Here is a 19,852-nt window from a genome sequence, read left to right as displayed (position 1 = left end):
GGCATGTACAGTAACGTAGCCCCAATTTAGCCAACAACCCTGGCAAACGTACCCCTACATGCCCAATTGCCACCTGGTTAAACCAACTGAGTTGAAAATGGAAATACCACTTTGAGCTGTATAATCACGTTCAATCTGATAGCATATAATAACCTGTATTCAACCTAGTTTACACTTTTTTATGTTGTTGTTGTTCTCTTTTTTATTTTAAAGTTGACATATGGGTTGGAAAGAAGGGTAGTAAATTGGGACTATCAGAGGTGAGAATGAATAGAAGAAGAAGATCACTAAATTGGAAGGATACAGACAGATTTTTTGTACGCCTCAGAGGAATATACTGTATTTCTTTGTAATATCAGTATGAAGATTTATGGAGCAACCTGCTGCCATAGTCAATAGAACCTGAAAACTACAACGTAAAGGTCACCCCAACACCCTGGGAAATAAGTTGACCATTACTAAAAATTACACCGTCTGATGAAGCTGGGTGGCCTTTGCCCCAGGAAACATGTAGAGAGATTATATTATTTTCTTGCCACTCTTTTGGATGCTGCAACATTTACCTGCCAACTGGATCTTGATATGATCTGAGATGTTATTCACCAATGGGACTCTGCTAACTCCCCACCTGAACTACTACACCTGCAGCAAAGGACTGCTTTGGACATCAATCCATACAATTTGGGTAATACCTTGCTGCTGTCTCTCAGTGACTATTTGTGGGAGCTGTAGTCCATATCTATTTACCAGCTTTTAAGTCCAGGATCCAATTAAGTGTGGCTTAATATAAATGACATTTTTTATACTGTAAACGACAAATTTTATTTTGTATCCAGTCACGTGACATTTTAATCCCTCAATCTTTACATGTTTTAATAAATGAGATATATTATCTTTGCAAACGTATCCGTTCCAATTATTTACATTTGTCTCGCGCCGGTTTCTTTAATTTTTGCCATTGCTTCTATTGGGACTGACAATCCCTTCCTGGCTGGTATCCAGTAGCGGATCTTGCCTGGGGCGCCGCCTTCCGGAGGGCACCGCCGCCGTATCAAGATCCTCTACTGGTCGTCCCCCCCCCGGGTGACAGGACTGCTGTGCGGTGCGTGATGAAGTCATCGCTCACCGCACTGCATTGTGGGAGCGGCACTTAGACACTAGGGGTCATGATTGACCTCTAGTGTCTGTGCGGTTCTATGGGAGAGACATCATGACGTCTCTCCCATAGATCAGAGGAGTGGCACCAGCGGCCAGAGATGGAGGGCAGCAGCAGTCGGGCATTAGGAGCGAGGATGGTATGGTAAGTATTATTTTTTTTTATTTTTTTATAAAAAGCGGCACAAACGGGGGCAATACTACTGGGGCCACAGGTTACTCGCGGTCAGCCGCTGACCGTGAGTTACCTCATCGCTGACCGCAAAGTTCCCACCATTGAAGATAATGGAGCGGTAGTGCTATGTGCCGTCTGACAGCTCAGACGCGCACAGCCAATCAGGAGAGTGCTACAACGTGGTGCTCCCTTATTGGCTCAAGGGACTCTCTGTGACAGGAGTCACGGGGGGTCTCAGCAGTCGGGGAAAGGGGTCCCATGTGCGTGGTCCGGGTTTTGCGGGGTTTTTTTTTGGCCAAGTACGTGGATTACAAAACAGAAGAGGACCGATCTACACTGGATTTTGGTGAGTATCATTTTATTTTCAAGTACCCCGTGGATTCTACTTGGAGAAGTGGACCGAGTCGGCGTGTGAACATAGGTAAGTAAGTGTGTGTCGGCATGTATGTAATAAAGTTTTACTTTCACGGTGTGCGTGTACTGTTTTTATTTGAGTATTTTTTTTGCAGTAGAACTACAGGTACCAGCGGGCCCGTTGCCCCCTCGCATGCTGGTACTTGTGGTTCTCCAAGTACCAGCTTGGGGGGAGGCTTGCTGGGACTTGTAGTTCTGCTACAAAAAACAATATTCTTTTTTTGTGTCACTTGGCTATCAGCCTCCCATCCGCAGCCCATGGATGGGGGGACAGCCTCGGGCTTCACCCCTGGCCCTTGGGTGGCTGGAGGGGGGGACCACTTGATTTAAGGGGTCCCCACTCCTCCAGGGTACCCCGGCCAGGGGTGACTAGTTAGTGATTTAAAGCCACGGCCGCAGGGACCGATATAAAAGTGTCCCCCGGCTGTGGCATTATCTCTCTGACTAGTGAAGCCCGGTGCTGGTGTTAAAAATACCCCTACGTTTTTTGTCCCCCATATTTTTGGCACCAGGACCGGATGCAGAGCCGGGGGATCCCCTGTCATTCCCCCCCCCCCCCACCGTATTTTTACAACCAGGACCAGCTCAAAGAGCCCGAGGCTGGTTATGCTTAGGAGGGGGGACCCCACACATTTTTTTTCTTGATTTTAACCCATTCCCACCCCTTCCCACTGAAAAACATGCTCTGATCTCTCCATATAATTTTTTTTAGTTAAAAAAAAAATATTCTTTTAAAAAATATATAAATAATACTTGTGGCTCCTAATAGACAAACCAAGTACATAATCCCTTCTAATATAAATAGATATGCTATTAGCAATAAAAAAAAACACAAAAAAAAGTTTTACATTTTTTTTATTAGATTCCGCCAGCAAAGTGAGGCGGAATGAAATTGATGAAATGACTGTCGAAAAGCACTGTTGTCGAATCGACATTCTTCAATTGAATATACTTTTGTCGAAAAGCCGCATTTTTACCATTGCAGACATGTCGAATTGCAAAAAGTCGAATTTGAAACTGCCGTTTTTTTGTCGAAAAGTACTGTATTGCATTTTCGAATCATTTTTTGTGTCGAAAATGCCCCATTTTTTGACATTTGTGGCAATTCGACCGCAATTGTATATACCTATTAGTCTTTACTTTCATGGCAATAGACAAGCATGATGCAATTTACTGATTTTGTATCCAGCTTTTATCTTCTTTCTTTTGGTATGTGCACAATCATCGTACTTTCAAAAGTTTTGAGATAATTTACATCTGTGTTTCTCTTTGCTCACGCTTCAATAGGTGTATTGTCCTTTAGGGCAACTGTGGGAGAATGGTTTTTGAAGTAAACTGCTGTGGACTTGGCTTCCTCCCTAAATGGCTTATCTAGGTCTTCATCCTTCAGCATAGATCCTGCTTTCTCCACCAGTCTATGGTTTGTTCACTAACATTGTTTTTCTCAAGAGAGTAGGCAATGGTCAATTGATGATGACAAAAACATATAGGATACCACTGAGTAAGCGCTGTCTGGAGGTCAGGACCAAACGTATTCTTACAGTCTTTTTCTCTTAGTTCGTCAAACCGGAAAAAGAAAGAGAATTGTGGACTATAGTGCAGTACCTTAGGTTAAAGGATTTTATTACACACCACACAAGAAAAACATTAAAAACATCCTGAGTTGAAAGAAATGTTTGACACTTAAAATGTACAGCCTTTGCTGTTAGGCATTCTCTGGTGGACTTAATCCGACATAGATAAAGGCAGTGGGTAATTACCAGATGTAGGTGAAAAACTGGCAAAATACAGTTCCACAGGCGTGTGAACATCAGGCTTTTCCGGCTGCAGCAGGAGAGTTCTCTGATGTTGGTCGGCCTTCCTACTCTGGCATAGGTACTTTTAAACTGGATGAGGAGAAGTATCTGGCATTCACAGAGGGAGTTGACCTTGAGTAAGACCCAGGCATGGTCGGAACGCGTGGGTGCCCCAGTGGACTTACCTGACCAGAGGAGAACGTGGTACCATCTATGCCAGAGTAGGAAGGCCGACCAACATCAGAGAACTCTCCTGCTGCAGCCGGAAAAGCCTGATGTTCACACGCCTGTGGAACTGTATTTTGCCAGTTTTTCACCTACATCTGGTAATTACCCACTGCCTTTATCTATGTCGGATTAAGTCCACCAGAGAATGCCTAACAGCAAAGGCTGTACATTTTAAGTGTCAAACATTTCTTTCAACTCAGGATGTTTTTAATGTTTTTCTTGTGTGGTGTGTAATAAAATCCTTTAACCTAAGGTACTGCACTATAGTCCACAATTCTCTTTCTTTTTCCGGTTTGACGAACTAAGAGAAAAAGACTGTAAGAATACGTTTGGTCCTGACCTCCAGACAGCGCTTACTCAGTGGTATCCTATATGTTTTTGTCATTGTCTGTGTATTTTGAGGGTGGAGATACCTCAATAGTGATACCCGGATCAGCTGCTGTGACAGCGCACTAATATCTATCAAACCGGTATTTTGCAATGGTCAATTGATGAGCTATTTCGTATTTCTCAAGACGAGTTCCACCTCTTGGTTTAGATATTCTCCACCATTATCAGATCTCAAGTTGCTGAGACTGTTACCTATTTGTTTCTCCACAAGACTCTTGTAGTCTGCAATCTCCCTCACTACTTCAGACTTCTGTCTAATTAACTATATGTGTGCCATTTTTGGAAGTCATCTATGAACGTCACAAAGTATCTGTACTCACTGACAGACTTTATTTCCACTGAACCACACATATCTGAATGCACTAACAAGTGGTTTTATATCTCTTCTTGTTGGCTATGGAAATGGCTGAAGATTCTTTTCCCTAGTATGCAGCTATCACACATGAGTTTCTCTGTGTTAGTCCCTGACATTCCTGTGATCATCCCGTTATTAGCTTTTGAACACTGTTCTATCCAAGGTGACCACATTTTCTGTGCCATAGTTCTAGTAACTACAGCTCAGTTGTCATCATCGTATAGCAGTGCTGTGATAAAGGGCGTATAATTGCTGACATCATGTGGATATTGATATTACAGTGCCTTTTCTGTTCTGCAAAATGCACTTTCCTTTAGTCAAGTGAACTCTGTGACCTATTTGTTCTAGACACTTATGGCTATAAGATTTGTCCTTATCTCTGGTACTTAAGGCACATCTTGTATTTCTGTGACTATTGTCCTAATTCCAGTTTTTAAGCAGGCATAAATTTTTCCAGTTCTTATAACTATATACACTTAGTTCCTTGGATCACATTTGGCTAACAAAGTAATCAATTCCTCATCACAGCTGAAATGCATTGTTGCATCTATATCGATATACCAATAATCGTTTCTGTGGCTATCGGTGACACTAAGGGCTGACTTGTCTTTGTTGTTACATTCCTTATTTTGCACAGGATTCACATTCTTTTGCTTGGACTCAAAAATGTTGTGACCTATCTTGTGTCATATGTGGTACTTGAACTTCACTTTAAGTTTCTTTTTATTTCTGTTTTATGCAGTACTCTCAGCATTTGTCTCACACATTCTTGGAACTGGAGTAACTTTGCTTTTTCTGTGAGGGAGATATACTCTCCTAAATATAATTTTACAGGCTGTGTTTGAAAAATGACAGGCACTAATTGGTTGGTATTTTATCTCTCTGTGCTTTATCGCTTTTCAAGTTTTGATACATCTCTCCCTCTGTAGTTAACTTTGCTGTGTTTTCCATCTACATCACAACTAGGAATTCAAACTCTTATGTTTTGTAGCATCATTGTTGCGATTTCTTCATCATCTACTTGCACTCAGATATTACTTGCTGAGAAATAGAAATCATTTTGTAAATGCAATCAATCCTGCTGCTGCATTTTCATAAATTGGATTGCATCACATACAGTTACTTGGTATTGTAAAATACATGTAGATTAATCCTTCTCATGAAACCCTCTTCTTGGTATGCAGCCTGCAGTTCTGTCCACTTGCTGACATCTTCCCATGTATAATAGAGTACTCATGTTGCTCTACACTAAAGCCAATAGTTCTCATGGCTCTCTCTACATCATCTGGGTTTGGAATGTCCTGGGATCTACTATAACTTGCAACAACATTTCACGCTTTAGTTGCATTTCTGTAGCAAACTTCCATGTTGTATAATTTTTTGCCTCTTTCAGATTGATAAACCCATTATGGACATGGCTCCTGTGTATTTGCTTCTCACATACATAACTGTGCAGCCTCTGGCGTGTAATCAGTCTTACTGCAGCCACGCTGCACAGGAAACACTCTGTGCTGTTCTCACTCTGTGCTCTGTAGCAGTCAGTGTCTTCCATATACCTAAAATGGTGTATGTGTGCTGCGCTGTGCATTCTAGTAGCTTGGGGCCTGTGTACTTGTACCCTGTGTGCCTGTGCCCATAACCTGTTCGAAATATTGTGTACAGGTTGGTGATATGGCAGAGTTACTGTACACAGCATCGGAGGCCCTGAGACAGCCCAATTAACCAGTGAAGTGGTTACTTGGTGGTAAAAAAAAAAAGTTACATCCATACTCACTGTTATACACAATGGTTCTCATGGAGCAGAGATGAGTGTAGTGGGTTGTCATACAGTGAGCATACACGGATGTTAGGTAGAGATGTGGGCACTCTAAGATGCTTGTAGATTGCAGGTAATCACAGGTGTCTAAGCAGCTAAGTGAAAGACTTGTGTCCCCCACTGTGATGCTCCAACACAGTGACCAAGGTGGTGTCACACATGTGCAGTACTAACCTAATGGCAATCTTCTTAAAGGAGAATTAAGCCTCCTTGGATGAACAATGTGACGTATGCGCAGTAACGCTCTCTGTCTTCAACAAGTTTAAGATCTCCCTTAAAAAAAAGATCCCTTCTTGAGATGTAATTAAAACTTTGATGAATACCTTCTTGATTGGAGCAGAATAAGCTGCCAGGGGTGAAGTCTCATCTGAAAACTTCACCACATTTCAACAAATACATGGAAATACAAGGAGATGAAGAACCGAAATTACAGGCGCTCACAAAAATATTAAATAGAAACAGATGGTAATATTATACAATACAGTATGTCCCTTTTGATTTGGGAATAGAAGACGATAACATTAATGCTGGTTCTCTTCCAACTTGTAGTGTCATATGTGGGGGGTGGAAAAAACAAAGAAAACAATGTGTAGACCAGTTTTAAATTAATACAAAATTACACCATCTGTGATGTTATAAGGCTAAATGGAGGTGATGGGATAGTGATCGTACCCTGACTCACACAATGTTAGACAGTTCTGTGTATATCAAGGTTTCTTTTCCAGAGAGATAGAATTTCTCAGCTCCCATCAGATGATCTTCACCCAGTGTGTATAAACCCAAATGGTAAATGGGCATACTGCAGTCACTGATATAGCAAAAAAAGTCCAGAAACACAAAGGTATCTTTAACACATCAGGTTGTTACAAATAATGGTGGTGCACCCTTCTCACGGTAAGAGTGGATGCTTTTTGTCTCATTATATTGGCCAATGAGGGTAATTCAGATTCGACCGTAGATGTGCTAAATTTAGCACATCTACGATCACTTTCACAGACAAGCAGGGAGTTGCCCAGCACAGGGCTAGTTTGCCCGCATTTTTAGGTCTCCCCCCCCCCCCTTCCACACAGGTACAAAAGCATCACCCGCATTTTATGGCCAAGCCCCCCCGCGCGCGCACAGTCTGGGCACGCCTGAATTTCCTGGACTGTGCACCCAAAATGGTGGCCCAACGCCGCCGGCCTGCCCCCTCCCTCGCAGCGAACACCTCTGCCTGTCAATCAGTCAAAGGTAATCGCTGGGCTGAGATGCCGATCCCATCTCTGGCATGCACCGGCACACTGCGGTGCCAGCGCATGCGCAGTTCAGACCTGATAGCCCGCTGGGCGAAAACGCACAGCGACGATCCGGTCTGAATTATCCCCAATGTTATTCCAAAAACCTTGTATATGATTTATAATTATTACATTTATTATAATTCTAAAGGTGTACCTGTTGTCTTGTTTCTATGTTGTACTTTTGCACTCTCTAATGCTAAGTAAATCTCTCCCTCTGTGTCCTACTTCCCACTGGGACTGCCATGGCAAGATCATCGCGGCATACGCGCAGTGAGTCTCAGACACAGTAGGAAAAACATCAGACATTTGTGAAAAAAATACTGGCATAGTGTCCACCTCTGGTACAGGATCTTGGTTGCACAATTACTGTAGATGCTGATGCAGACCTGCATGCAAGACCATTAGATCTTATATGTGTTCACACCGTGCATGCTTCGCAGCTGAGTGCATTTGTCTATGGGCAATTCAGAATCATACACTTCTCAGTAGCATCTAAACTTGTAGCTGAAGGGTAGTAACTCTGAGCTAGCGCAACGGCTGCATGTAGGCTACATTTTTGAGTGCGTGTGTAGTTGGAGTTTCCTATATGCACAGTTACCCATATGCACAGACCTGTCTATTTTCAAATGGATCTCTTGCACCGAAGATTGGGCTGGTAGTTTTGTGCACGCAATGCGATTGCAACTGCAGCTGACTTGCGTGTAACTCTGGAACAGCCACTTACAGCGTAAGGTAGAAATCATATAAAGAAATGAACTTCTATTACATGTAATCCGGGAATATTAATCATATCTCCTGCTCTAGTATTATGTAGTCTGACTCATTTTTTCGTTAAGTGATTTATTATCCAAATGTCCTTTCTGAGCAATTTCTAATTGAACACTTGACCACATCAAGGAGATAAGTCACAATTCATACTTGCAATTCATTAGCAGTGATCACAGCTATCAATGGCCAAGGTACTTTTAATGTACTTTCTAGTGATTTATATGGAGTGATAATTTGCATGTGCATAAGACAAAGAGATAGATAAAAAAAGGGGAGATGAAAACATTTGACCGTGAACTAAACCGTCTCCTATCCTACTAATAATAATAATTTGTTCAACATTTAAAATAAAAATCATAATTAGCGAGGAAGAGCTACAATGGGAAAATAGATCATAGGACTTTAAAGGGCAAATTGATGTAGTGCAGATTAAGAGAAGTGTTTGTCCACGCAATATTCCCGCTACGCGACTCCTAACAGACCCCTAGCTGTGTCACAGCAGCAATAACATAATGAGATCTTAGGAAAATACTATTCAAATATCTCTGCACTTTCCGAAATGTTAGCACATTAGGTGAAGGTGATAAATAAAGTGATTAACATTTCAAGTACGCTCAGATGGCTGTAGTAAAAAAAAAAATCTATTTATCTCATCCACACACTTGAATTCTTAATTAGTAACATTGTGCAAATGACACAAAGATTCAGTAACCCATGAGAGCCAATCAGTTTTTACTTCCCATCTGTCTAGCTAGCACTGAGCTGATTGGTTGAACATATTGTATGTAGTATTTCCAAAAGCTTATAAATAAATGTGTTTAAAAAATATACAGTATATACCTTTTTAACCCTGTGATGACATAGTTTACTCTGTAGCTTCATGGTCAGACCCAATGTTTTTGGTACGGTATGTGCTGGTTAAGTTAGCATGTTATTTTTTTAAAATCTGTTAGGGTACCTGAGTGTATGGTCTATTTGTTAACATGTTTTAGAGTGATTTGATTTAAAAAAAGGCAAATAAAATGAGAGATGTGCGCAGACCCCTGAGTTTTGGTTCTAATTTCATTCTCGTGTTTTGGTTTTAGTTATGCAAAACCACCTTCAAGTTTTGGTTCAGATTCAGATTCGATTTAAAATTGATAAAGAAAAATCAATGATCATTGATAAAAATCAATAAAAACAGCTAAAATCATGTCATTTTTGCAATCCTAAACTCAAAATTCGGATTTGAAATCCAAATTATGACTTGGTTCAGATAGGATCTCATCGGGAGATCGGGAATGGGTTTTGTTTCAGTTCGTATCCGCAAAATTTGAGTGGATTTGAACTTCTGGAGAACCGAAGCACATATTTCTAAATACACGTTTTCCATGATTATATCTATAATTACTTGTCTACATAAAAATATCTAAGGGTTTTGTCCTCAGTATGACAGAGTAGATATTGCAGATAATTAAGAATACATGTGAGTTATTTCAGCACCTGTTTGTCTGTCCTTATCGGGGCTGATATAAGATTTCAGCACCTGTTTGTCTGTCCTTATTGGGGCTGATATAAGATTTCAGCACCTGTTTGTCTGTCCTTATCGGGGCTGATATAAGATTTCAGCACCTGTTTGTCTGTCCTTATCGGGGCTGATATAAGATTTCAGCACCTGTTTGTCTGTCCTTATCGGGACTGATATAAGACTTCAGCATCTGTTTGTCTGTCCTTATCGGGACTGATATAAGATTTCAGCACTTGTTTGTCTGTCCTTACCGGGGCTGATATAAGATTTCAGCACCTGTTTGTCTGTCCTTACCGGGGCTGATATATGATTTCAGCAACTGTTTGTCTGTCCTTATTGGGGCTGATATAAGATTAGCACCTGTTTGTCTGCCCTTATCGGGGCTGATATAAGATTTCAGCACCTGTTTGTCTGTCCTTATCGGGATTAATATAAGATTTCAGCACCTGTTTGTCCTTATCGGGACTGATATAAGATTTCAACACCTGTTTGTCTGTCCTTATCGGGACTGATATAAGATTTCAGCACTTGTTTGTCTGTCCTTACCGGGGCTGATATAAGATTTCAGCACCTGTTTGTCTGTCCTTACCGGGGCTGATATAAGATTTCAGCACCTGTTTGTCTGTCCTTATCGGGGATGATATAAGCTGTAACTGAAGCTGAATCAAACTCGAATTTTAGTTTTATTTGATCTTGCACTGAGATATAATCTTGAACTACTCAGATTTACGGTAAATACACAGTATACAATTATTGGTCCGATTTGCCAGTAACCTGACCATTTTAGTGTGTGGTGTGCATATAAAGACAACGTTTCACCAATAAAACATTTACAAATCATCCCAGAAATGCAGACGCCGGAATTGCCACACTGCTCCGAATCACGGCATCAGAATACCGACTGCCGGGATTCCGAACAAGTGTTTGTTGGCAGCCGGAGAGATAAGATGGGAGGGGGGATTTAGGCTGCGGGGGGGGGGGGGGGTTAGGGTTAGGCTGCAGGTAAGGGGGGTTAGGTTTAGGCGGCGTGGGAGGGGTGTTAGGATTAGGCACCCCTGGGGAGGGTTAGGGTTAGGCTGCAGGTGGGGGGAGGGTTAGGTTTAGGCTGCAGGAAGGAGGGTTAGGTTTAAGCTTCGGGAAGGGGAGTTAGGTTTAGGCACCACCAGGGAGGGTTAGGATTAGGCTGTGTGGGTGGGGTAGGTTTTGGCTGCAGGAAGGGGGGCATTGGGGATAGGTAAGTATTCTTTTCTTGCCCCTGTTTCGATTCTCACCACTGGGATACCGCAGTCGGTATTTTGACCGCCTGCATATCAGACCCAACCCGATACACCTTTATTCTTAGGGTCTTATTAAATGCTGATGGGAACATACACCATCTTTGATACACTACACTAGGAGATATACACTAAAGAGAGCCTCAGGTAACATTACAGCACTCCCCTTGTTATTGTACTTATTACACCAATATTGGTCTGTGCTTTTGAGCACTGCATTAATACATAAGACATTTAAATGTACATCAAATAGCATCAAGGATGGCGTAAGATTCATAGGCAGTTATAAACTATTATTCCTAAACAATCTTTAAGCCACTCCAATTTCTAGAAATACTATGAAACCCCACAGCAGATAAAATGGTGAATTAAACCCAGCACTGAAAGCTGTAGTAAGATGCACTTGGCTCTGCTTCTAAATATTTCCCTGTATAGAAGCATTTTAATGATGAATGTAATGTGCTATGATACATTAGTTTTACAGCAGTTCAGAATAATGAAAGCATAATTTTGGCCAGCGTTTACGTACACCTCATAGTGTGAGATAATCATGAGTCGCATAGTTATCCTGTAATTAGTCATCTTGAAATTGACGGTGAATAAAAAGCTCTGATGGCGGGAGGAGTGAGAGAGAAACGTTGTTTATACAATGTGGTGAGATTGAAGTAGATGTAATAGGACAGAAGTGACTGACTGCATCGCTCACTGATCCTGCAGGTGCATGGATAGCAAATTTGATTGTAGTACTGCGTTATTATGCTTTATTCCACAGCGCTGTACAACAGGAAAACCAGGGAGGCAACAGCAGATCCTGATCAGTGTAATAGAGGCTGCTAGGCACACAACTGATGGTACCGATGGACTGGCCATAGTACTCTTGCCAGCCCAGTCATTAAGCAGAACAGCACCCACCTCTCACACCCTACCCAGATAAATAGTGTTTAACAAGCAAACCTCCAAATCAGTCTATTCCACATTACTCTTATTAGCTGTGTGTGTGCATATTGGTGCCTGCTACTTATAGGTATTGGTGCCTAATTCTTTGTCCAACCATGACTGCGAGTAATACTTAAGAAAACAGTTGCATCATTTGATATTTTGGATAGTTGTTGTCAGAGTGGAGTGATCTCCTGCTCCTGTATTGAGGCCAGCCAGCCACCTTTACCAAGATGGCCGCCGGAACCCTTACTGTGCACACGTGACCCAGCACCATCTTGTATAGTGCTTAATGTGCCGCAAATGTTCCTCTAGAGTGTGGGTACATTCAATTAACACCACTGTCACCACCACTGTCTCTAGTGACACACACCGCTTTCTCTGCATTTATCTGTGTTACACTGTTACCATTGACAACCACTGTTATGTCTGTTAGACATCAGAGGCAGAACCAGTAGCGGTGCAGCCGGTGCATTGCTCCGGGGCACACTGCAATGAAGGAGCCCGCAGCCAGTGGCATTATGCAGTCCAGCCATGTACTAATAATGAGTCACACTGACTCATTATAGTGCACCTGCATGCAAACTATTGCGCTGACTGCTGTTCCCATTCCAGCTGCAGAAGCTCTAGGAGGTAGTCAATGCTGAAATCAGTAATGAGCCATCAGTGCTTCTCCAGCATTGCTGGCTCACCAGTAGGCAGGGAGAGAAGGAGGGAGATGGGATAATGCAGGTGATGCATCCTGCAAATCCTTAAATCCTCATCCCACTGGACAGTCCACCTTTAAGTTTGACTGCAAAAATATAGAGATTCAAGATCTTCTGAGGTTATCTCACAAGTGCCGCAGGTGGGAAGAGAGGGCCTCTTGAAGTCCTTAGAGTAGTGTCCAGCTGCTGCCCAGGCAGAAGGTAACCCTTTACCTCTCCCTATCACCTTCCACCCATCACTCTCTACCTCTCCAAGTCACCATCTGTCACACACAGCCTCTGCCGATCACCCTCTGCCTCTCCCTGTCACCCTCTACCCATCACCCATTGCATCTCCCTATCACTCTCAACCCATCAACCACTACATCTCTCTGTCTCCCTCTATCTTACCCCAATCACAGTCACACTCTCCCCATCACCCACTGCCTCTCTCTGTCACCCTCTGCCTCTGCCCGCCACCCTCTGCCAGCTGACCCATCTGTGGAGTCTCAGAGCTCAGTGGCTGATATGAGACTTTAGTGAGTTTAAAGGGGTCACAGATTATTATTAGACACTGGGATGCTGTCTGTGTTGTTTGGCAGTCACGTGTCACACTACAATATTTTACAACAGCATATTATTGTACCTGGGAGCACCACTTGCAAGTTCCACCACTGATAAAGAGGATGGTTAAGAATAACATATTGTGATCAGACACTGGAAACGTTGAGTAGGAAAAGTTAGATACCATGTAGAGGTGGGTAAAGACTGGGTCACGTTTGTGACTATACTAATGAGCAGGTGTCTTGGACTAATGTGTGAGGCCAAACTATAAGTTGAGGCAGATATTGTTGGGTGTGGCTCAGAGGTTCTCTAAAGCAGTCCTCAAGGCACCCCAACAGTCCAGGTTTTAAGTTTATCCATGCTTGGCCACAGGTGACTTAATTAGAACCTCAGTCAATTTTATTTAACCATCTGTGCTGAACCGTGGCTATACCTAAACCCTAGCCCGTTGGGGGGAAATTGAGGACTGTGTTTGAGAATCTCTGGTGTAGCTGGTATGTCTGGTTCAAACTTCAAAGGCAATATTAAAACATTACTCATGATAATAGTAAGGATATCATTGAAGAGGTATGGGAGAACTAATGATCCAACAATTAAGAGGCAGGTCATAGTGATGGCAGAACAATTTGAGTTGCAGAAGGAGGACACCCTGATCCTCAAATACAGTACTAAAAGTATAGAAAAAAAAAGTGCAAAAAAAAAAAAAATGAAGAGACAACATTCTTTACAGCCTGACATTCTCAAACGAAATACCGGCCATTAAAAGTTATTTTACTTTTCAGTTGAAACCTACTGAGTTTGGGTGATAGGACTACTTTGTCAATATTTTTGTAATGCATTTTTACAGACGAATAAACCGAGCTTCAGTGCAACATATTGCATCTCTCCACGGACCAACAGAAAGCAATTTCTGAAGGACTGAAACCAAAAAAAATAAAAAAAATAAGCATCTTGTGGTATGTTGTACGCCATACAATCCCAGGCATCTCAGTTAAACAGTGAACATTTCATTTATAATTTAGAGATGTACCGAGAAGATTCTTTCCAACATATAAAATCTATCTCTAAGCATTGGACTTATGAGATTGGGAAGCAGGCTGCTGCGGCTTATTATATTACAGTAAATTTAAAGCAAAAGTCGTTTCTCTTAAACGTTTGCAATTTTCCTGACTTCTTGCAGAATGCTTCATTGTGTTCAACTAATATTTACAGCGTATATTGCAGAGCTATTTTCTGTTATCTCCTAGGTTTGACTTACCCGGCTTACTTTATAGGGCTCTTAAATATACTGGATCTGCAGAGATATATACAAATGAGATATTTCTTGGGTTAAAAGGTTCTCATAAATAAAGAGCTGAGCGAGCTTGCCTTAGCGGAGTTTTACAAATCTCATAAAGCAAAGATATATTTGTGACCTTGTTGTACAGAAGACATCCTGTCTTTATCAACACAGACACTCATTAACAGTTCACCGGAAGGAACAAATTTAAAGTGTGTACCTGACCTTCAAAGTGGTACTTGCAGGCGGAAAATATTACAATTTGAGCACTTAAAGAATACACTATATATTAACTAAGCTAAGCCATGTTCCTCAAAGAGGTATACCTCATTTTGATTATATACACATAAAGGCGACAAAAGTTATCCACATTTTTATGTTTTGGCTTGGAACTGCTCTTTCCCAGTCCCCCTGGCTCCTGTTAGAACAAGGTGCTGTGGATAAATGGATAGATAAGGATGTAATGCAGATGAAATGTCGGATGTTAAACTTTCATTTGCAGAAACATGCACTGTACTGTACCAATTTCACAGAGTCACTGGCATAGGTATCGGTGCTTGTTAGAGTACTGTAATAGTAGAATTTTTGTACAAGCTTAAAATATTTCATTTTTTTTATTTTTTTATTTTTTTGTTACTCTGCAATTGCACAGCAGCAATGATTGAATGCAAGACATAATAGACTGTTTCCTCCCAAGTAACTGCAAGGAGATTATATCCAACCTCATAACCTTCAGTAAGTGCAGAGTGAGGAATGCAAGGATGGCACGGGGACATTCCCTCCTTCGGCCTGTGTCTCACTTTGTATGCTCCTGAACATATTTACGAAAACAGGGTAAACTGAACATTCGCCACAAATATCACTCAAATTTCCAAAAATATACCTTCAATTAACTATAAAAGCAAATTTAAAACATGAACACATTGCCATCTTGCACTGATTCATACAGAATAAAAACCCTACAGAATAACCCTCTAGAGCAGGGCTGGCCAAACCGGTCCTCGAGATCTACCAACAGGTCATGTTTTCCAGGCCTCCTGGAGATCTGTAGAATTGTCAGTTAGGAATGAATGCAGCACATCTTAATTAGTAATGACTACACCTGTGCACCAGCTAGGTGGTTTGGAAAATGTGAACTGCTGGTAATAATAATAATTTTATTTATATAGCGCTCTTTCTCCAATAGGACTCAAGGCGCTTAACAGATACATAGCATAATATAGTACAGAAAATAATGAAGTACATTTTCATAAAATACAGAAGCATGAAGATACTGAAAGGGACATTATGGAAATGCTTGAGTAAACAGAAAAGTCTTAAGTCTACTTTTGAAGGATTCTATAGTTGGGGCCTCTCGCACTGTGCGGGGAAGTGAGTTCCATAGAGTCGGAGCCGCATGACTAAAAGCTCGACCCCCAGATGAATTACAGTAGATTCTAGGTACTGCTAAAAGTCTTTCATCTACAGATCGCAGTAATCGAGTGGAGCAGTATGGGGTGAGAAGCTGTTTCAGGTACCTTGGGCCCTGGTCATGTAATGCTTTGAAACTCAGTAAGCCAATCTTGAAGATGATTCGCCATCTTACAGGCAGCCAGTGAAGGGAGTAGAGGATGGGTGTTATGTGGCTAGAACGGGGCTGGTTGGTTAATAGCCTGGCCTGGTAGATCTCGAGGACCGGATTGGCCAGGCCTGCTCTAGAGCTTTATACCATACCAAAATTGGGGTGATATGTAACTTATGACTGTTCCATTCAGGACAGCTTTGACCTGTAACAATCAGGTAACTTTCAAATGATTAATTACCAAATACACAGGATTGCCACTTTTAGTATCACTGGAATAAAGATACTGTACTCTATCACATTCCCACAAGACACGTTGACTTCACACTTTGAAAACCGTCCACTTGAAAGGATTCTCCCATCTCCTCCACAATAAAGGGCTTTCACACCTCTTCCCAGCCCCACTTTGTCATGAATTCATTTATGTGACTTTTGCGTTAGTAACACCATAGAAAACATACTCCGGATTATTTCATATTCTCTAGCTCAATTCAATGTCCTAAAGGCAACATTTTTTGGTGGGATGTTCAACTAAAATGTCTAGCATCATGGACAGAACCTTCTCAGCACAATGAAAGCCCTTTAGCTCACATAAGTTATTTCCTCTGCTATGCAGAAAAGTAATCAGACTTAGGGAGATGTACTGTATCAAACCATTGGTGTTTCTATAATGGATGCAATGTGCGCAATGCACATGGGCTCTGGGTCCAGGGAAGCTCAAACCACATACATTGCACCCATATTTTAATACTTACCTTTCAGGATTCCCGCATTGGGGGCTGCAGCAAAAATCTCTTCCAAAATGACTGCCACACATGCACAGTAGTGAATTTGGTCTCTGGATCATGGTGGGCGCCATGTTTCCATAGACCTGTGCATGCGCAGTAGACTCTGGCACAATGCTGGAGACTACTGCGCCATGCAGAGGAGGGGGCACACTCGGAGTCTGCACAGGGGCCCCCTCCTCTGTTAAAATGTCCCGGTACCAACCAATCAACTTCTAACTGTCATTTTTCAAACCCCCACCCCCAAGACAGTTAGGAGCGGATTTGCTGATACTTGGCAGGGCAGATGTACTAATCCTATGAGAGTGATATAGTGGAGAAAGATGAAGTACCAACCAATCAACTCCCACAACTTGATAGTTAAGAGCTGATTGGTTGGCAGTTTATCTCTCTCCCCTTATCACCCTCCAAGGCTTAGTACATATCTCTCGGTATGCGATACATCCCACCACTTATTGCATGTATAGTGGATTTTATTAACACCTTATGCATATATAATTGTGAATAATTATGCACAGGACAGCTCTCCTTATAAGAGCCGCCCCTTGCGCTGTGATGGCTTCTGGTGTTTAAGAACTAGGGCTCATATTGCACAGCCTGTGCACGTGCTAGGTATGGGGGATACAGAGAGGGTTCAGAATCAGAATCAATCAACTTTATTGGCCAGGTATACAAGCGTATACTAGGAATTTGTTTCCGGTTTCCAAAGCATCAGCCAGGTATTCACATAGAGAGGGTAAAAACATACGACATACATGCGGTACACAGTGCAGTAAAATACAGTTATACTGTAAATATAATACCAATCACGAAAGACTACAATACCATAAAATGGAAGTGTCTCCTAGTTGTTGTTCAACAGGTGGATTGCTTGCAGGAAAAAAACTTTTTAAGCGTCTAGCTGACTTTGCAGGTAGCGCCCTTTATCGCCTGCCTGATGGTAGCAATTTGAGCAAGTCGTGGCCAGGATGTAACTGATCCCCTGCTATTTTCCCTGCATGCTTGTTCGCCTACCGGTCTACTTAGGGAGGTTCTTAGCGGGGATTGGTGTGAAAAGAAGCCCATAGGTTTCTATAGTGGCGTTCCCTATAAGGTACAAGATCTGGAAAGTCTTGTTCTCCTGAGCTTGATGCATATGGGGATTGTGGCAAACGTCTGAACACCAGTATTTTTCCACAGTTAGACTGCATTCTAGCCTTTAGTACTGTACATATCACCCCTAGTCGCCGCCAAACATGACTTTGTACAATGTGATGCCCTGCTGTCAACCAATGAGGGTGTTATTCCATGAGATCTGACAGAAATTCTGGCATTTTCTAATGTACAGTAATCGTTGTCCTTGAGGATCCTTGCTCTTTATATGGTTGTCATAGCTGTAACTAGTACCAAGGACACATGCTTATAAAGCTTATGGAGAAGAAACAGTACAATGCAAAATAAGGCAAAGCGAATAAAGCATTATGAAGAATATCATTGCATAATTAAGACATGCCAGTTTCCTCAAGTATTTGATTACTGAGCCACTACTGGTCATAATGCCCAATACTTAGTTATTTCTTTATTATCATCCTCATTGTCATTATTATTATTATTATTAATACTACTACTACTACAACAAATGATAAATCTAGATGTACAATATGAAGGTGGTATTATATTATATCCTTCTGAAATAATCCTTAGCATCCTTAAGTGTTGTAAGCTGTCTTCATGGAAGCACTTTCACCGATAGAGAGACCTGTCTATGTAAGTATTCTGAACCATATTATTTATAGAGTAGTGCAGAGAACAGTGCTTTGCCTTATTATTTCCCCATAGTTACCACCTTTCATCTTTCTAGATTACATAACGTGTAAACAACGCTCTTTGCTATTATATTATAGAGATGAGCGCCTGAAATTTTTCGGGTTTTGTGTTTTGGTTTTGGGTTCGGTTCCGCGGCCGTGTTTTGGGTTCGAACGCGTTTTGGCAAAACCTCACCGAATTATTTTTGTCGGATTCGGGTGTGTTTTGGATTCGGGTGTTTTTTTCCAAAAACACTAAAAAACAGCTTAAATCATAGAATTTGGGGGTCATTTTGATCCCAAAGTATTATTAACCTCAAAAACCATAATTTACACTCATTTTCAGTCTATTCTGAATACCTCACACCTCACAATATTATTTTTAGTCCTAAAATTTGCACCGAGGTCGCTGTGTGAGTAAGATAAGCGACCCTAGTGGCCGACACAAACACCGGGCCCATCTAGGAGTGGCACTGCAGTGTCACGCAGGATGTCCCTTCCAAAAAACCCTCCCCAAACAGCACATGACGCAAAGAAAAAAAGAGGCGCAATGAGGTAGCTGTGTGAGTAAGATTAGCGACCCTAGTGGCCGACACAAACACCGGGCCCATCTAGGAGTGGCATTTTTGTTCTCCATATTTTAATAGGCACAACTAAAAGGCACCTCAGGTAAACAATGGAGATGGATGGATTGGATACTAGTATACAATTATGGACGGGCTGCCGAGTGCCGACACAGAGGTAGCCACAGCCGTGAACTACCGCACTGTACTGTGTCTGCTGCTAATATATAGACTGGTTGATAAAGAGATAGTATACTCGTAACTAGTATGTATGTATAAAGAAAGAAAAAAAAACCACGGTTAGGTGGTATATACAATTATGGACGGGCTGCCGAGTGCCGACACAGAGGTAGCCACAGCCGTGAACTACCGCACTGTACTGTGTCTGCTGCTAATATATAGACTGGTTGATAAAGAGATAGTATACTCGTAACTAGTATGTATGTATAAAGAAAGAAAAAAAAACCACGGTTAGGTCACTGGTATATACAATTATGGACGGGCTGCCGAGTGCCGACACAGAGGTAGCCACAGCCGTG

This window comes from Pseudophryne corroboree, chromosome 1 (genome assembly GCF_028390025.1).
Source record: "Pseudophryne corroboree isolate aPseCor3 chromosome 1, aPseCor3.hap2, whole genome shotgun sequence".
In the NCBI taxonomy this organism is placed as follows: Eukaryota; Metazoa; Chordata; class Amphibia; order Anura; family Myobatrachidae; genus Pseudophryne; species Pseudophryne corroboree.
This window is presented reverse-complemented; position numbering follows the sequence as displayed.